This window comes from Leopardus geoffroyi, chromosome D4 (genome assembly GCF_018350155.1).
Source record: "Leopardus geoffroyi isolate Oge1 chromosome D4, O.geoffroyi_Oge1_pat1.0, whole genome shotgun sequence".
Lineage (NCBI taxonomy): Eukaryota > Metazoa > Chordata > Mammalia > Carnivora > Felidae > Leopardus > Leopardus geoffroyi.
The window spans coordinates 83,277,079-83,293,358 of NC_059342.1; the positions used below are offsets into that span (position 1 = coordinate 83,277,079).

Below are 16,280 nucleotides of genomic sequence, written 5' to 3' on the forward strand. Positions count from 1 at the left end.
TTATTTTTTTATTTTTATTTTATTTAACACACACACACACACACACACACACACACACACGGCCCTATCCGGAGCCAACCACCATTCTAAGCTCTTTATAAATATTAACTCAGTTAATCCTCATAATAAACACAGAAAGTAGGCTCAATTATTAACCTCAGCTTAAAGATAAGGAAATTGATACAGGAAGATCATATCTGATTCATCTCTATTTCCTGGGCCCAGCTCAGGGCAAGATACATGGTTGGCATTCAAAAAATATGTCTTTTAGGTTGTCTCTCCTGGATGTCCAATCTTACCACAATAGCCATATCCTCGCATTGCCCCATTTCCCAAAGTGGCCCACATTCTGGGTCTTCCCAGCCTGGAAAGGGGCGTTGCTGAGGCAGCCTCAGCCAGAACACCCTGAGCTGTATCTCTCTGGCTAAGCATCTGGTGCCCAGGCTAGCGACCCAAGGGCTGGTACAGAAGTCTATGAAATGTGAGGGGCACCTGGGTAGCTCAGTTGGTTGAGTATCCAACTTCAGCTCAGGTCATGATCTCGCAGTTCATGAGTTCGAGCCCCACACTGGGCTTGCTGCTGTCAGCCTATCAGCACAGAGCCCTTTTCGAATCCTCTGTCTCCTCTCTCTGTCTCTCCCCCACTTGTGTTCTCTCAAAAATAAATAAAACATTAAAAAAAGAAGAAGAAGAAGAAGAAGAAGAAGAAGAAGAAGAAGAAGAAGAAGAAGCCTATGAAATGTGGAAGGGACTACAGTCTGGACCCTTTAGGCCCAGCAAATCCCTGTAATTAGAGGATGAGCCCAGGAGACTCCCCAGGGTGGTCTTCTTCCTCATCTGTCTCAGTGTCCCCACCCTTCTGTGTTCCATGAGCCCAGTCCTGGGGTCCCAACCTGATGATCACTTGCCTGAACAGACTCTCAAGGATGGCTTCTGTCTCCGGAATCCTAGCCTGAGACCTCCTGAGCTTTAACTGGCTCGATATTAACAAGCATCCACCTCTGCAGACCCTTCTGGTTCTGTCTCTTTGTCTCCGTCTCCCTACTGGGCTCATTCTCCATCCCTCCTCCACCACCCTATCCCACCTGCCTCTTCCTCACAGGTCCTGTCTGACCATCCATTCCTGTCCTTGCTCTGCCCCTCTTCCTTTGTCTCTTGTCCCGGTCTCTTTCTGTCAGCCTATGTCTCTTTCTCCTGTCTCTTTCTCCTGGACTCTTCTCTACTATGTCCCCCAGTGTGTGTCCAGCTGTCTGTGTCCCCTGGATCTCTGCCTGTCTCTCTCCCCGTCCTTGGTTAGTTGGGATGTCTGGAAATAGACCTGGGACCTCTTGCTTTCGCATCAGAGTGAGAGAACGCCTCTGTAGCAGGGCAACCTCAGGATCCCTCACTCAGGACTGTCTCCCATTCTATGAGCTTCCTCCCTGCTCTCTCTGTTCCTACAGGCCCCTCTGCCCAACCCAAGAGGCAAGAACCCTCAGGGCCACATGGGCAGGGTGGCCGTCTGCTGCCCTGAGGACCCAGGCCGCAGCGGCTTTCCTTAATGAGCGCGCCTTCAGTGACACATTCATTATTCCTGTTTGGTCGCTGAGAGTCAAAACTGATTAGTTACACTTACCGCTGCAAAGATGTAATGATTTTATTGTTTATCTTCAATTTATTTTGATTAACATCTCCGTTCTTTTCATTGCAAGAGCAATTAGGTGCAATCTAACAGCGACTACTTTAATTTTGTTGAAATTAAGATGAATAAGTGACGGCTTATGGTGCTTTGTTTAACAAATAAATCATAGTTAAGAGGAGCGTATTAGTAATAAATGAAAAAAGACAGCTTAATTAAAATGCATGGAGCCAGCCTCTTGATGTACATCCAAAATCCAAATCTGAATTCCAAAAATCAGAGGGAGCCGAGGGTTAGGAAAACCCTTCGCCGCCGCTCGAGATGGTGATCACGAGATGACAGTGAGTGTGGTTTGGTTTTGAAGCCGCTGCCCAGAGAAGAGCAAGGTGTATTTTTATAATAAGCCTTGGGAGACGGTCACACCTGGTCAGCAAATACCACCGGGAACCCTGGCAGAGACCAGGCTTGGGAGGACACAAGAAGAGAGGCCTTATCCATCCAGGAGGAAGCTGCTGTCAAGCCCACATCCTGAATCCTCCCTGGGGACCCACTTAGGGCAGGGGGCAGTTTGCCCTCACCCCACTGAGGTTGCCTTGGGAGGCTCCCTGCCTTGGGAGGTTGCCTTGGGAGGTGGGGGAGCCCGGTGCCAAGTGGGGAACCCCAGGGCAAGTCTCTCAGTGCGATCTCCTCCCCGCTGGGCTGAGAGGGACTTCCCCATCTCTTGATTTGGAAACAAAGTGCAAGAAGTCAGCCCTGGAAAGTTTCCCGTGTGAAGTTGAAAAGCGCTTGTGCTGAGGAGGCTGGCTTTGAAGCAGCTTGCCGGGGCCCCTCGGCAGGCTCCTGCGAGTCAGAGGGCCGGCCTCGCCTCAGATCCGCTGCGCCAGCCTCTGCAGGGCTGGGAAATGGGAATTGTTTTTAAGCGGAAAAATTACTCGTGGAGCTCACTCCTTTGCCACAGCTCTTCTTTTGTTCTCGGTTGTCTCTTTCCTCTGCCTTTTCCCTCCTCTTTTGCTTTCTTCTTTAGTGAAGGAGAGCGGGCGGACCTGGGTTCAAGTGCATATGCAGTCTCCTACTAGCTGTGCAACCTGAGCCCAGTGACTTCACGTCTCTGGGCCCCAGCGGTTATTCAGAAAATCGAGGTCAATAGTGCTGATGAGGCAGGGGCACTGTGGAGGTCAGCTAAGGTAACTGCACGAAAGTGCCCAGTACCCGCCTGGCCTGGAGAAGCTCAGTAAGCATTATCTCCCTCCCTGTATACAGACTCTTGGGTCTCCTCCCGTCTGTGTATTGCTACTAACCAGATTTCCACGGGCAAGTCTCCTTATCCTCGCTTGGCTCACTGAACTCCTACTTGTCCTTCACCCTTAGTTTAACTATAGGATCATTTAAACCTTAGTTTTCTTTCTCATCCTCGCAACACATGTCACCGAGTGCCCACCTTGTGCCACACCCTTAAGACCACACCAGGCGAGTAAACCTGGGACGGGCCTGCCATCAAAGAGCTTCCAATCCCACATCCCAAGTTCCTGTGGGACTCCTTCCTGATGGCCATCCTAGTCCTGTCTGTTCCAAAGTGTCATCCCCACAAAACGAGCACTTTGTGATGGCAGGGGCAATGCCCAGCATAGAGCCCGGCACACATCAGGCACTTGGTAGCTACTGATTGTTCAAATATCAAATGCCGGCTGTGGGCACCTCCTGTGGGACTGACTGTAAGGGCCCAGAGAGGAACCAAGCCTGGGTGTGTGCCCTCAGGGGGCAGGGACATAGGTGCCAAAGCAGGCGATGACACTGTGGAGTGGACAGTGCTGGGACAGAGCAGAGGAGGGGACAAGAGATGACATCCCCAAGAAGGACCAAAGGCAAAGGACGTATATGCGAAGTGCGTCTGGCTTCAGTCTTCCTTCCACTTCAGAACAGGAGAAATCAGGACTCCTGGGGTTCCCCTGTACCTTGGTACAGGCTCCTCCTCAGAATCTACAAGCCCCGCCCCCTCCATGCCTGGCTCTGCCCACCTTTCCAGCCTCATCCCCACCCTTTTTAGCCTCATGCCCCTCCTTCCTTCTGATCCAGCTACACTGGCCTTCCTACCACCCGCCAGGCTCCCTGCTGCCTCCCAGCCCTGTCACATGCTGGTCACTCTGCCAAGAACAGTCTCCCTTTAGCAGCTCCTTTCCACTTCCTGCCAACTGCAACCCTCGCCCCACACCTGTCTTCAGGTCTCAGCTTCTGTGGCACCTTGAGAAAACCCTTCCTGAGCCCCCACCCAGGGCAGTTTCCCTGATGTTAGGTCTCACTGCACTCTGTATTCCCCCATGGCACTTGTACAACTGTCGTGAAATAATTATGGAATTGCTGTTCACAGTCTGTCTCCCTAGCTAGACTGCAAGTTGCACGAAGGCAGAGACCATGCCTGCTTTGCGAATTGCTATGTCCTCAGTGCCAAGCAAAAATACTTAATAAGTATTTGTTGAATAAAAGCTGAACAGAATGAATAACCTTCTATAGGCGGGGCACTTTATGCATACTACGGATAATCCTAAAATAATCCTAGAAAGGAGGTAGTTATTGTTCCCATTTACAGATGAGGACACTGAAGCTTAGAGTGGTAGGACTAGCCCAAGGCCATGCACTAGGTAAGTGGTCTTGACCCCGAATCTGTCTGACTCTGAAATCACACTCCATCCAGGAAACATCTTTGAAACTTAAAGTCACTCATGGTGTGTGTGTGTGTGTGTGTGTGTGCGCGCCCGTGCGTGCATGTCTGCGGGTGTAAAGTCGGAAGAAATAGGTTTTCTCCTGCTTGGGTCTAAGGACAGGAGAGTACTGCCCCTCTGCTTGGTGTCAGTGAGGGAGAACCAGCAGGTGACAGAGGCTGAAATGTCGGTTCCAGCTCTGGGGAGGTGGAGAGAGGTGACACAGAGGCTTCTCAGGAGGGGCTTTGGGGACCCTAAAAAGCCCTTGACTCTCTCTGCTCAACTGGCTTTCTGGTACTCATCCTGGCCCTCAAGGCTGGCGACAAGGGTTTTGCGGGGCACAGTGGCACCCCAGGAGCCCTGGTTCCAGGCGGCTACCACAGTGACTGCTGCCACCCGGTAAGTATGAACTCCGAGAGGGGAAACCAGAGTCACTGAGCACCTCCTGCGTGCCCCCCACCCAGTGCCCCTCCCAGCCTCACCACTAAGAGCCGCTTAACGCCGTTTAGAGATAAGGACACTGCAGCTGGGAGGAAGTGACTTGTCCGAGGTCTCAGCGGAGAAATGACTTAAGCTGCATTCCCGGGCTGCCGTTCCAAGAAGGGATAGAGGGAGGGACAGCGAGTCCTCCTAGCAAAGGGAGAGAAGGGTGGAGAGTGAGGGGAGGTAGCAAGAAAGAAGAGAGGGAGAAGATGGTGGGAACGACCGAGGGGAGAGGGGCAAGACAGTCAGTACCACCATCCAAAGAGAAAAAGAGAGGCGCAGTGAGCAGGAGCGCTGGGGACACAGTGAGAGACCGGCAGAGGAGGGCAGACAGAGAGACGCGACAGAGACCGGGAGATGAAGAGAGACAGAGGGAAGACGGCAGGGACGGCCAGATCCAACAGCCAGAGCTAGTGACAGCGACCGGGGGCTTGGGGGCCCAAGAGCGCGCGGAGCGGGCGCGGGACGGCGGCGGGCGGGGCGGGGGAGGCCGGGGAGGGTGCGCCGCGGGGCCGCCTCCTCCCGCCCCCTCCCGGCGCCGCGCCGCCGCCCCCGCCCCCGCCCCCGCCCCCGGCCGCACGCGCCCGCAGCCCAATGACCGCAACCCAGCCGGCGACGCGCGGCCCGCGCCCACTCGAGGCGGCCGGCAGCTGGCGGCGCGGGGCCGGCCGGGGAGCCGAGAGCGCCGCAGACACGGTGCCAGTCCCCCGGCTCCGCGGGCCCTGATTGATTTGTCAGCCGAGGCGACAAAACAGCCCCTCTGATCCGCGCGCCCGGTCCTCGGCCGCCCGGGCGCCGGGCCTCCCTCCCCGGCGCCTCGGCCGGCTCCCGGGCCGGTCCCGCAGGCTGGAGCCCCCCGCCCCCCGGCCCGGGCCCCGGCGCCCCTCCTCGGCCTCCCCCATCTCGCACCTCCTCCGGCTGGGCCGGGCTCGTCCCCACGCCCCGGGGCTGCCAACTGCCCCGTCGCCCCCCCTGGGCACCGTGCCAGCCGCCCCAGCTCTCACCCTGCCGCTCCCCCCCAGCCCGGCGCTCCCGCCCCCTGCCCCCCGGCCCCGGCCCGGGGCCGCCCGCAGAGCCGGCCACACCCGCTGCGGAGGACTCGGAAAGGTAAGAAGGCGCCGAGGCTCGCCCCAGGAGTCTGGGGGCTGCGCGGGGGTGGGGGTGGGGGCGGCGCGCGCAGGGGCCCAGAGGGCACCCGCGGACTCTGACCCGGAGCTACCTCTGCCACCGAGCCGGGGACGCGCGAGAGCCCCGCCGGGGCCGGGAGGGCTTCGGGCGAGTTAGAATTGCACAGGGAGGACCTGGTGGGAAATGGGTGAGGTAGTTACCCGTCCTTCCGTCCTGGGATCGGGGGCGAGGGGGTGGGGGTGGGGGTGGGGGGTCTTGCTCTCGGGGACAGAGATCTCTGTTCTTGTCGTTTATCTTTCAAGGAATCCTCATCCTCTCTCGCCTTCATCTCTGTGTCTCTAAAAATTTATGGGACCGTTTTCCTGTGTCTCTTTTGAGGATTCAACTCTTTGCCTCTCTCTTTCTCCGGCAGAAAGAGACTCTTCTCGTTTCTTTCCCCAATTAAGCGTATTCTCTCCCTGCTCCGATTTAGGATTTTCTTCCTCTTTCTCACTCCCCAGTTTATAAGGAAGTTCTCTCTCCTTACAATTTACAACCGTCTTCTGTCTCACTCTCCCATTTTGAAGCCTAGATCCCCTTCTCTGTCACCTTTTTAGCCCACTTAATTCTGAGTGTGCAGACTCAATTTGAGGTTTCGGCCAGGGGTTGGACCTTGTGTTTTTCTGGTGCAGGGGCCAGTTATGGGGACTCATCACCCAAAGCAGGGTACCAGCCATCCATGTTAGCCTCCAGGCAAAGGGCAACTTCCCCAGTGAACAGGGCATTTGTTTCCAGGGGCAGGGAGGGAAGACTTTACCCCGAAACAAAGAATTGAGGGCAAGGAGACTGTCCCAGCCCCTTCGAAGGCTGAAGAATCCCAGCCTCTGGGCTGAGGGGCCACATCGAGCCTCCCTCCCCCATCCCTTTAACTTTAAAATAGTTTAATGAACACAGAGAGAGAAATCATTTTTTTTTTTTTTTTCTGCGTGGTGAGCAGTCTACAAAGAGAATGGGGAAAGGAGAGAGAGAGCTTTAACTCTGATCCCCGCAATTAGTTCCCTGGGATTGGGAAGGGGGGGGTAACCGGGGAGCCTCAGTTCTTCAGATACAAAAGCATTTAGATCGCTTTAGACCGGTTAATCCTGAGTCTGGCTCGGGTCTCTTTTGTTTCCCAACTCCATTGTGGGTTTTGTGCAGTTTCTCTCTGTTCGCGTGATTGACTAGCCAATGGATGGTAATTATCCAAATGTCCCCTCTGTCCTTTGACTGACTTCTCCGTATTATGGGCAACTGTCATGCATTCTGTCATTCCCTATCATATTACACGTATTATCATATGAAGTCTCCCCCCCCCCCCCATATAAAGGAGGGAGCCTCAGCCCAGATGCTGCTGCCTTTAGAAGGAAGGGCCCCAAGAAATTTGTCCCGGGCACGGTTCGGAATACAGAGCAGGGGACTCCCGAAATGGGAGGTTCTGCAGGTAATATGTTTCACTGGCTGGGAGAGGGGGGTGAGGGTGATCTCTGGAGCTGGGGTTAGATGACTGTGCTGTAGCCTTGGAGCAGGCTTGCCAGCTGGTATTCCTGGGCTGGACCCTTGGAGCAGCTTGGACAGATCGGGCATACCTTATGGAGAAACTTAGAATCAGCCTTCTGACCCCTGAATATCAGAAGAGTCTGCAGGGCTAGGTCCTTTTTGGGGGTACTGGAGGTTACTGGCACATGCTCGGGACATCAGCCCTTGAGATCCCAAAATACACCTCTTCTACTTGTGGCCCTTTGCAAGACAGACCCTTTGGACTCTTGTCCCTGTTTGCTGCCAAGCAGACTGAGGACAGAGGAGCCAGCCACGTCTATTTCAAACCCTCACAAGCTGATGCTGAAGGTCTGAGAAGGGACAAGCTTCCCCAATGATGCTTTTGCACAGATAAACTTAGTGCCCCTTGGTGCAATTGTGCGTGCCATCACTTAAGAGGGAGGCAGGATTTATAACAAGGAGGCTTTGCAGACGGAGACTCTGGGGTCCTCTGAATCTGTGGGCAGGACTAGCCTTTCTTCTGCTAAAATGGGAAAAAAGTGTTTTATTATTGCAATGGATATGAAGTGCCACCCAGATGTACAGCCTCGCAGTTAATTACCTTGTTCTTCATCAAATATATGAGCAATAAATTCTCCAGAAGGGAGGGGCGTGTGTGTGTGTGTGTGTGTGTGTGTGTGTGTGTGTGTGAGTAAATAGATGGATAGATAGATAGATGAATGCAGAAGAGAGAGAAGCTCACACTCTTTTCAAGACCACAGAAAAAGGCAGGCTATTTTATGGGAAGCTTGATACAGTGCTGCAAGATGCTTTGAATTTTTTGATGATCAAATATACATGATCAAGCTGTGCATGTTAGGGTGTGGGGTGCACTGACGGTCAATGGCTATTGATCAGGCTGTTAAGTATTTCTGCTCGGTTTTATAAATATAGATGGATCCCAGATGATTTAAAGAATTGGATAGTTACAAAAACTGGCATTCTGCATTTCTTTGGAGAAGTAGAAATAGCTGGTCAGTTACAAAAAACACAAACCATTGTTTAACTGCCCCCCCCCCAACCAAGTACTTTGGAAAATGTGAACTTCATTTGAAACGGTGTTCACAAATAGGGTAACGATATTCCAAGTGTTTTGGGGGGGAGTCTACCCAAAACAGTCACTTTATTTGAGGCTTATTCACAGACTGGGAGTATACTTCCTTCTCTCTGTCTCGGTTTCTCTCTCTCTCTCTCTCTCTATCTCTCTCTCTCTCTCTCTCTCTCTCACACACACACACACACACACACACACACACACACACACACACACTCACTGGTAGCCACAATTTTGCTCCAGACTGATGTGCTATTAAAGAGATGGAGAAGGTGTCATTTCTGGGAGTGGAGTCTAAGGTCCTTAAGACCTTTTTGGTTAGGAACAGGGTGAACTGGCCACAAGTCCTTTCCAATGAACTAATTTCTCGCTAATCTAAAGATCTATTTAGAAAGGTGTGGAAGGGGTGGAGGGATAGAGATTTAAAGATAACCTCTAATTGGTCTAAAAAAAATCAGTCGACATCTAGAAAACCTTTCCCTTTCATTCTTTTCCCCTCTCGCCTCCTCTCCTACTCTCTTTCACATCTCTTTCCTCCTTTTGCCTTCTAGAAGTTAAAAGTGGACTTTGGAAGGAAGGGGTAATAAGAAATAGTTGGGAAGGGGGAGGAGAGAGAGCAAACTTTTCATTTTTTTGATTGAGTTGCTTGGCAATCTTATTTGCAATCATCCAATTAGCTATTTTATAGAAGGATCATGTTCAAGAAAATCAGCCTTCACCCAGATCAGTGAAACTTAAGCATACAATTTATAGTTAGGTTTTGGTTTCACATCTTAAAAAGACAGAGTGTAGATTTTAGATTTCTCTATCTGCAGAAAAATCTTTTCCAGCTAAGAGCCGCTCACTGGGGGAGCTCAGGCATTCCTATTGATAAATCCTCCCTGGAAATAGAACTGAAATTGGCATCCCTCAAAAAAGTTGATCCACCAAGAAATGGATGAATCAGTCCTGATTGGGTGGACATGCCCTTTCACCTCATTGTGTCTGACCTATCACTTAATTAATCTCTCCCAGATGCAGAGCTGTTGACAATGCCAAAGATAAGCAGTATTTTGAACAAAGCAGGACGCTTTTTAAAGAACAAGGCATAGTGAGGTTTGAGGCTCTTAAAAATGTGTAAATCATCAGCATTTAGATGGCGAGTTTGTTATAACACAGCTGGAGCCGAGGTGGTCCCATCTCTGCACAAAACTTTCTGTGTCTTTCTTTAACCACTGATACCTACCTACATTCATTTTCTGCCTCTCCTCTCTGATGGTCCCCTTCCTTCTGCCACTCCTTCTCTGGATTCAGACTATCCATGGTTGGTTTACTGAAAATTGTCTTCTGCTTCCCAGCCTTGTCTCTGAGTCTTCAGATCCTTTTTATAGCTTTAGGACAATCGAGGCGGTCAGCTTCGAAGGCTTTGGGTGACAAAATATTGACTGCATTTGCTAGTACCTTGTGAAGGAGGACATTTGTACTGGAGGCACCTTGGTGACTTACAGGGAATAGTTCATTAATTAAAAGACTTGCTAATTGCTACTTGAATTACTGTACAGAGACAATGAAATGAGTTTATAAAAGATAACAATTTGGAGAATAAATGTGTGGGGTTTTTTTGTTTTTTGCTTTTTGCTTAAAATATTTTTATAAACAGGTCCTAGAAAATGTGTTGCTTTTACTCATGCCTCTATCGTCAACTATTCAATTGAGCCTCAATTAATGATAATATATGGTCCGGGATCCTTAGCTGGGTTGACTGATGGAAGAGCTTTGTTGAATTTGGTGCAGGTGGCACTGTTTAATAAGCACAGGAAAGAGTGAATAATGTAGTGCTTCCAAAGAGAAGTAAATGCAAAATAGATTGCTCTAATTATGGCAGCCCCCAGAAATGGAGATACAAGCTGAAATGGCCAAGTAGCTGAGAAATTCCAAATAGAGCTGATTGTCCCCTGCCTTTTTTTTTTTTTTTTTTTTTTTTTTTTTTTTTTTTACTTTCGAGGACTAGCACAGTAATGTAAAAGTGAATTTGGATCAGCTCATCTGACCCAACACAAGCACAAATTCAAAACCTGTGTCTGATGACCTTTCAATGTTTGCTTTGACTGTCTAGAATCCTTTCAGGTAGTATAATTCAGCTCTAAAACGGGGGCCATCTGAACACTTCTAGTAAGAGATCAACACAAGCTTGTTACTACTAGTCTTCCTGCTTTATTGCAAAGTGTCAGGAGATTTTGTTTTTGTTTTTGTTTTGTTCTGTTTTGTTTGAATTTCTTTATGCCTGAGAAAATGAGTCTATTGGAAATCAAAGTGTGAATACTTAAGCAAACAGAATTTCCGGTATACCTGCAAGGGCCCATAATGATTTTCATTCACGCAAAGATAATCGATGGGACATTAGTTGTTTTAATTAATGGAAGAATAAAAATGGGGGGGGGGGAGGCATGAGGGGCTGGGCTTCAGCTGAAACATGTGGGAAATGACTGTTCCTCGCCTAAAGAGACAATGCCAGCTTCCCAAATAGCAGTATTTGCTAATGGGTCCAGTGGGAAGTTGGGCTGGGGTAGGGGAAAGGTTCTGCCGGAAGTTCAGGGTGAGAGATGGTGGCCACAGTGAGCATTTTCCCTTCCTGCAACCTTATTGCTCCCCTCAGAAACGTACATCCTACATCACCTCACAGAAGAGGAACCTTCTTACCTCGAAGGAAGGTGCAATTTCTTCTAGGAGCCTAGAATGTTTTGTGATGGTAAAATAGTGCCAGTGGCTGGGAAGCCAAAATCAACATTCTTTAGCCTAAATTAAGTAGACGCTGGCGCTATGTGTGGGTTTCTTCGTGAACTGGGCTGAGAAACGTACTGGGTCTGCTAGACACAGGGTGATCTATACAACAATGCCTACAGCGAGTGTGTAGAGACTCTCATCCTATGACTGGGGACCCAAGGAGGAGCCAAGTCCAGCATCTTTAGCCAAAAACCCCTCTTTTTGTTCTCTGGAAATGTTTACCAAACCCATTCCCTGGTATGGTCAGTGCTGGCTGGGCACCCGTGTCGATTAGTGTATGTAAAGCTCATAAAATGTTTATGGGGAAACCTTCGCTTAGAAAGAGTTTAGGGGTATCCTGCTGTCAGAGAGGGATGGCAGAGATGCCTCTAAATTAAAAAAGACTGTGGTGGGAAATACTCCCAGTCTCCAGGGCATGCACGTAGATACAAGAGTTGCCAGCTAGTCGAGAGTTCAGCTTCTTCCTCCCCCATCCCCCTTTTTTTCACACAAAGTCTTCCTGATTTTCCTTTCAGCAAAACGTGGTTCCCTGTGTGAAGAAATTTATTGCCGTTTATTTGTGTTTCAACCTAAAAGGCAGTGAGATTAGCAAAATGGCCCCTCTAGGACTGGGTCGTATTCTGGGTTAGATTAAAAAGAAATTACCCTCAAGGAATGGCTGTAGTTATACCGGCTAAAAAAAAAAAAAAAAATTGACCATCTTGTTGCAATATTTACTGTGTGTGTGTGTGTATGTGTGCCCCAGCCCAGGGCAATCTACATCTTTGCATGGAAATTAGTAGGTGGGGGAGATACAATCAGCTATTGTGTATTTTGTTACAAGTGTTCTTTAAGAATAATCTGATATGACAGATTTACATTGTTGACAATGTGATTTAAGCAGGACCCAGATACAAACTTTCCCCACCCAAATCAATAAGGGTAAATCCGTTTGCTGGGGTAAACCGTCTCTGACCTAGTATTCATATTTTTTTTTTTTTTTACCGATTCGCTGTAATAAAATTGAACATTTTGTCACCACTTTGAGAAACACTGCCAAACACCTTAAAACACATGTCACACGCCAGCAGCCCCTCATTTCCCTCCTCCGGGAGTTTCTACATCTGGAATCATAATCACAGATAAAAACCTTGACAAAATTGCATCTGAGCATATTCCTCTCCGCAGCCCTTACTTCCTCATAACATTTAATACAATATTAATACCTGCTACCGAAATGCAGGAGGGAGGAAAGGGGCTGCCAGCCTCCACGTATCCTGATGCATCATGTTCAAACCTGAAATTCACACTTCGTGTTTCATTTTAAGTTCTGTGCATTTAACAGGGCCCTAGAGAGAGGGCCCTGGTTAGTTCCCCAACCTGCTCAGCTGACGCCCAGGGAGGCGGTTTCAGAATTGTTCAGATCGCTGCAGGGAGAAGGGAAGGAAGAATTGGGCTTTCTCTGCCTGAGATGGGCATTTATCTGTCCACAGACATGAGGTTCTTCTTGCAAACAACTAAGGCCCCACCAGTTTTTATTATCGATAGCGGCGACCACCGGATTTTCTCTAAGGTGTGACCAAGGCAATGAGCTGATTTCATAAAGAGGTAGCCATGCCTGAGCTGATTTGCTGCTGACTGACAGCCTCTCACATCAATATAAAACACTCCCCCTCTTTGCTGAAGGAGGCCCACAGGCCTGGGAAGGGAGAGGGGAATCCTTGTTGAAGATACGGGGCTTTTCTGCCATCCCTGTGACTTGGCCTCACCCCATCTTTTCTTGAAGATGTCCACAACCCCACATTCCTGCGCAGTGGCAAAGAACCACCATTAATCCCTCTGCTGTATAAACAGGAGACAGAGGTTAGAAAGGGGAAAGTGCAGGAAGCCTACCCCACTGGAGGGCGGCGGGGGGGGGGGGGGGGTTGGATCCTGGGGGCTAGTGTGATACCTTCGAAGTGGACTTTCAGATGTTGGTGGCTTTGTTCAGTCCCTGCCATTCTCAAACCAGAATTAGGGTCAAGACAGACTATAGCAATCCCAGGGAGCAATGCTCCCTCTTCTTTTAAAATTTAAACCTTCAGGTTTCTGGAAGGAGTAACCAGCACTTCTAGTAGCAGCCTCACTGTAGAGGGATACACACACACACACACACACACACACACACACACACACTCCCCTAAGCAGGACCCACTCCCGGGAGCAAGGAATATAATTTGTTGAATGGTGCTACTGGAAAAACCGGCGACATTACACTTTACGCAGGCAACGGAGGCAGGCAACTGGCCTTGTGACTGCAACCAGCGGCTTTAAGAACACAGTCCTTTCTGCTTCAAGGCAGAGAAGAAATTGTTTTTGCCTCTTTTTCTATTTGCAGTTATTATCCGAGAGGCTTCCCCGACCCCAATCCCCAAAACCATCCTCAGAGTTTCAGGTCATCCACTGGCAGTGCCCAAAGGGGGGGCCCTAGGCAGCCGGTCTGGGGCCAAGGAGGGCGGCTCCCTCCGCGCGGAATCCTTCCCTAGTGACTCCCAAATCCGGCGATTTCTCTGCCTGCCTTTCCCTCGGGGGAGACTCTCGGAGAGGCTGCAAAAATCTGGGCGCCCGCTCGCTCGCTTGTCAAGAAGCAAACTGTCTTCACATTCTCCAAGAGCAACATCCCTGCCTAGGAAGAGGAAGGAAGAGGCAAAATAAATAAAACCAGTTAATGTTGTAGTTAACTTGCAAATCAAGTAAATCTGTTGGTGCCGTATTTGAGAAATAAACCATCAGAGCGTCACAGCAAACACACACTTCTGAACGTCTTCATTTTGATTTAATGGTATATCAGCGTCAACTATCGCTTCCTCTGCTGGTACACACGGCCTGATGCCGCGGGAGGAGGGTGCCCATGTTTATCACCGAGTGAGATGACTAATTACACCTTGTCAATCACCGGCTATGAAGACATAAAACCAGCGCGCACAATGAAGTAGTTGCCTGCAGCGTCAATTAGTTGGCGATTCGGAGGTTATTGCGTGGCCCTGCTTTGGCCGCCTCTAATAACGGGACCGAGCGCCGGGAACAGCGCACTGATCAATCACCCTCCTTCCGCGGCTCCCCGGATCCCACCCCCTCGTCCCCCGCCCCGCCCGGCCTCACTTTCTCTGGGCCGCATGTGCTTCCTCCCTCCGCGGCCCAGGCTCCGTGGCGCCGGCAGCCCCGGGAGCCCCGGGAAGTTTGCGCGCGGCAGCTCCGCAGCCGGCAGCCGGGAGCCCCGCAGCCTTCGGGGAGCGCCGGGGCTGGTGGCCCCTTTGTTGGAAGAGGCGTGGAGGGAGCGCTTTTGTTCTGAGTTAGTCACGGTGGCCGGCTGGAGGCTGCTACCTCATTATGCGCCGGGTCTGCTTGTCTGCGAGGAAGCAGATGGTGGGGAGGTAGGCAGCGGCGTGAGTAGCCAGACCTGAATCCCGTTCACCTGTCACCTCCCACAAAAGGCAGGTTCTGGGGATTTCGGGATTCTTTTTCCCTATCTGGGGGAGGGGCGTCGAGGGGCCGCCGTTTCCGACGCCTCGGAATATTACTTTTACCTGCTCCCCCTACGCCCTGCCTTCCCCTCGGCTGCGGCTTCTCGCACCGTGTAAATGTCACTCACGTGTCAGGATGTGTGTTTACAGCCTGTTCCTTTCCTTGTTTAGTCTTCACGGACAGGGCGCAGCGGTTGTGCGACGTCCCCCCCCCCCACCCCCGCCCCGCCGCTGGGGGAGATTAGCAAAGTTACCCGCCTCTGAGCCCAGGGCTAGGGCACCCAGATCCCGCCCCGCGGCGGGAGATGCTTTTGAGTCTCTAGCGGACCCGGGCGCGTCCCAGCCTGACACCTAGGGATGCTTAAGCGGGCGCACCGGCGGGAATCTTGACTGCCAGGGAATTTGGGGTCGATCAGGGATGGGCGTGGGCTGCAGGTCGGACAGGCGATAAAATCGTGTACTTACATTTGTGGGGGGGGGGGGGAGTGAAGAGCCGCAGGGTGCGTTTCCCTGTTTCTTGAGAAGCCCGCGGCAAGAGTTGCCGAGTGCTCCTCCTCCCCCACCCGCCCCCCTCCTCCTAAAGCAGCCCCTAGAATTCTCGAAAGCGTATTGTATCCATCTAGCCTGGGCGCGGAGCTGCACCAAGGACACCCTCTCCAGCGTTGTTACAATTTTTTCTACCCTTTGGGCGACCTCCAGATGAACCCCGGTGACTCCCAGATTAGGTTTTCATTCCTTACTTTCTTTGAAAGAAAGTGCCCCAGATGCGTCGGTAAAACATGCCTGTGTATACGTGTAGGCGTCCGCGTGCCTGGGCGCGGGCCGTGTGCAGGCGCCAAGGCACACGTCTGTGTGAACACTCGCGCACGCGCGCGTCTTTGGGTTGATGGTCCTTCCGTCGCATTGGGGCATCTGTGCATGTGCAGCGTGTACACACATACTTGTAACTTAAGGAGTTTTTTCAAATACGCAAAACGTGGCCTCGGAGAAGCGCACGCAGTGATTTAGGTAGTATTGTCTGAACATGCAATTGCATGTATAACATGCAATTTACCCGTTTACAAGTGCATCCTCCCGCCTGGCACTGGACACTTAAACTTGATGTGTCTGTGTAGACCCTAGCTCTACATTGCTGCCGGTCGTATTTTATGCCAACAGAGATGAACATGTGTGTTTGCACACACGAACACTAGTGCATGTGCTTGGGCAGTACAAGCATACATATATTAATGTTTGAAAGTTACGTCCGGTAGGTAGAAGGTAGGACTTTGTGCCCCCTCCCCCCATCGAAGCTCTGCCCCGTAAGATGAACCGCACAGATCAGACTGACCCGCCTCCAAAGCAGACCCAGAAAATGGGACTCTGTCACTGACTTGCTCACTGAGTTTTTCCCCACGTCACTTTTTATCTCCTAAATCTCAGCTTCACCACACACCTAGGTGTCATCCTTGAGTCCCCAAGAGACTCTAGGTTGAGCCTGAAGTCTGGGGGCTGGGGTGGCA

General features: G+C 51.0%; 1 long non-coding RNA gene across 2 annotated transcripts; it reads right to left on the bottom strand.

Moving 5' to 3' along the window:
• Positions 1-13,566: 13,566 nt before the first annotated feature.
• Positions 13,567-16,014, bottom strand: LOC123592823. Of its 2 annotated transcripts, none has more exons than XR_006709955.1 (2): positions 14,907-16,014; positions 13,567-13,940 (listed from the first exon to the last, which is right to left on the bottom strand). It is a non-coding gene; the product is annotated as an uncharacterized LOC123592823 (long non-coding RNA). The 2 variants fall into 2 exon arrangements; XR_006709954.1 differs by lacking the exon at positions 14,907-16,014 and adding an exon at positions 14,417-14,744.
• Between the last annotated feature and the right edge of the window lie 266 nt (positions 16,015-16,280).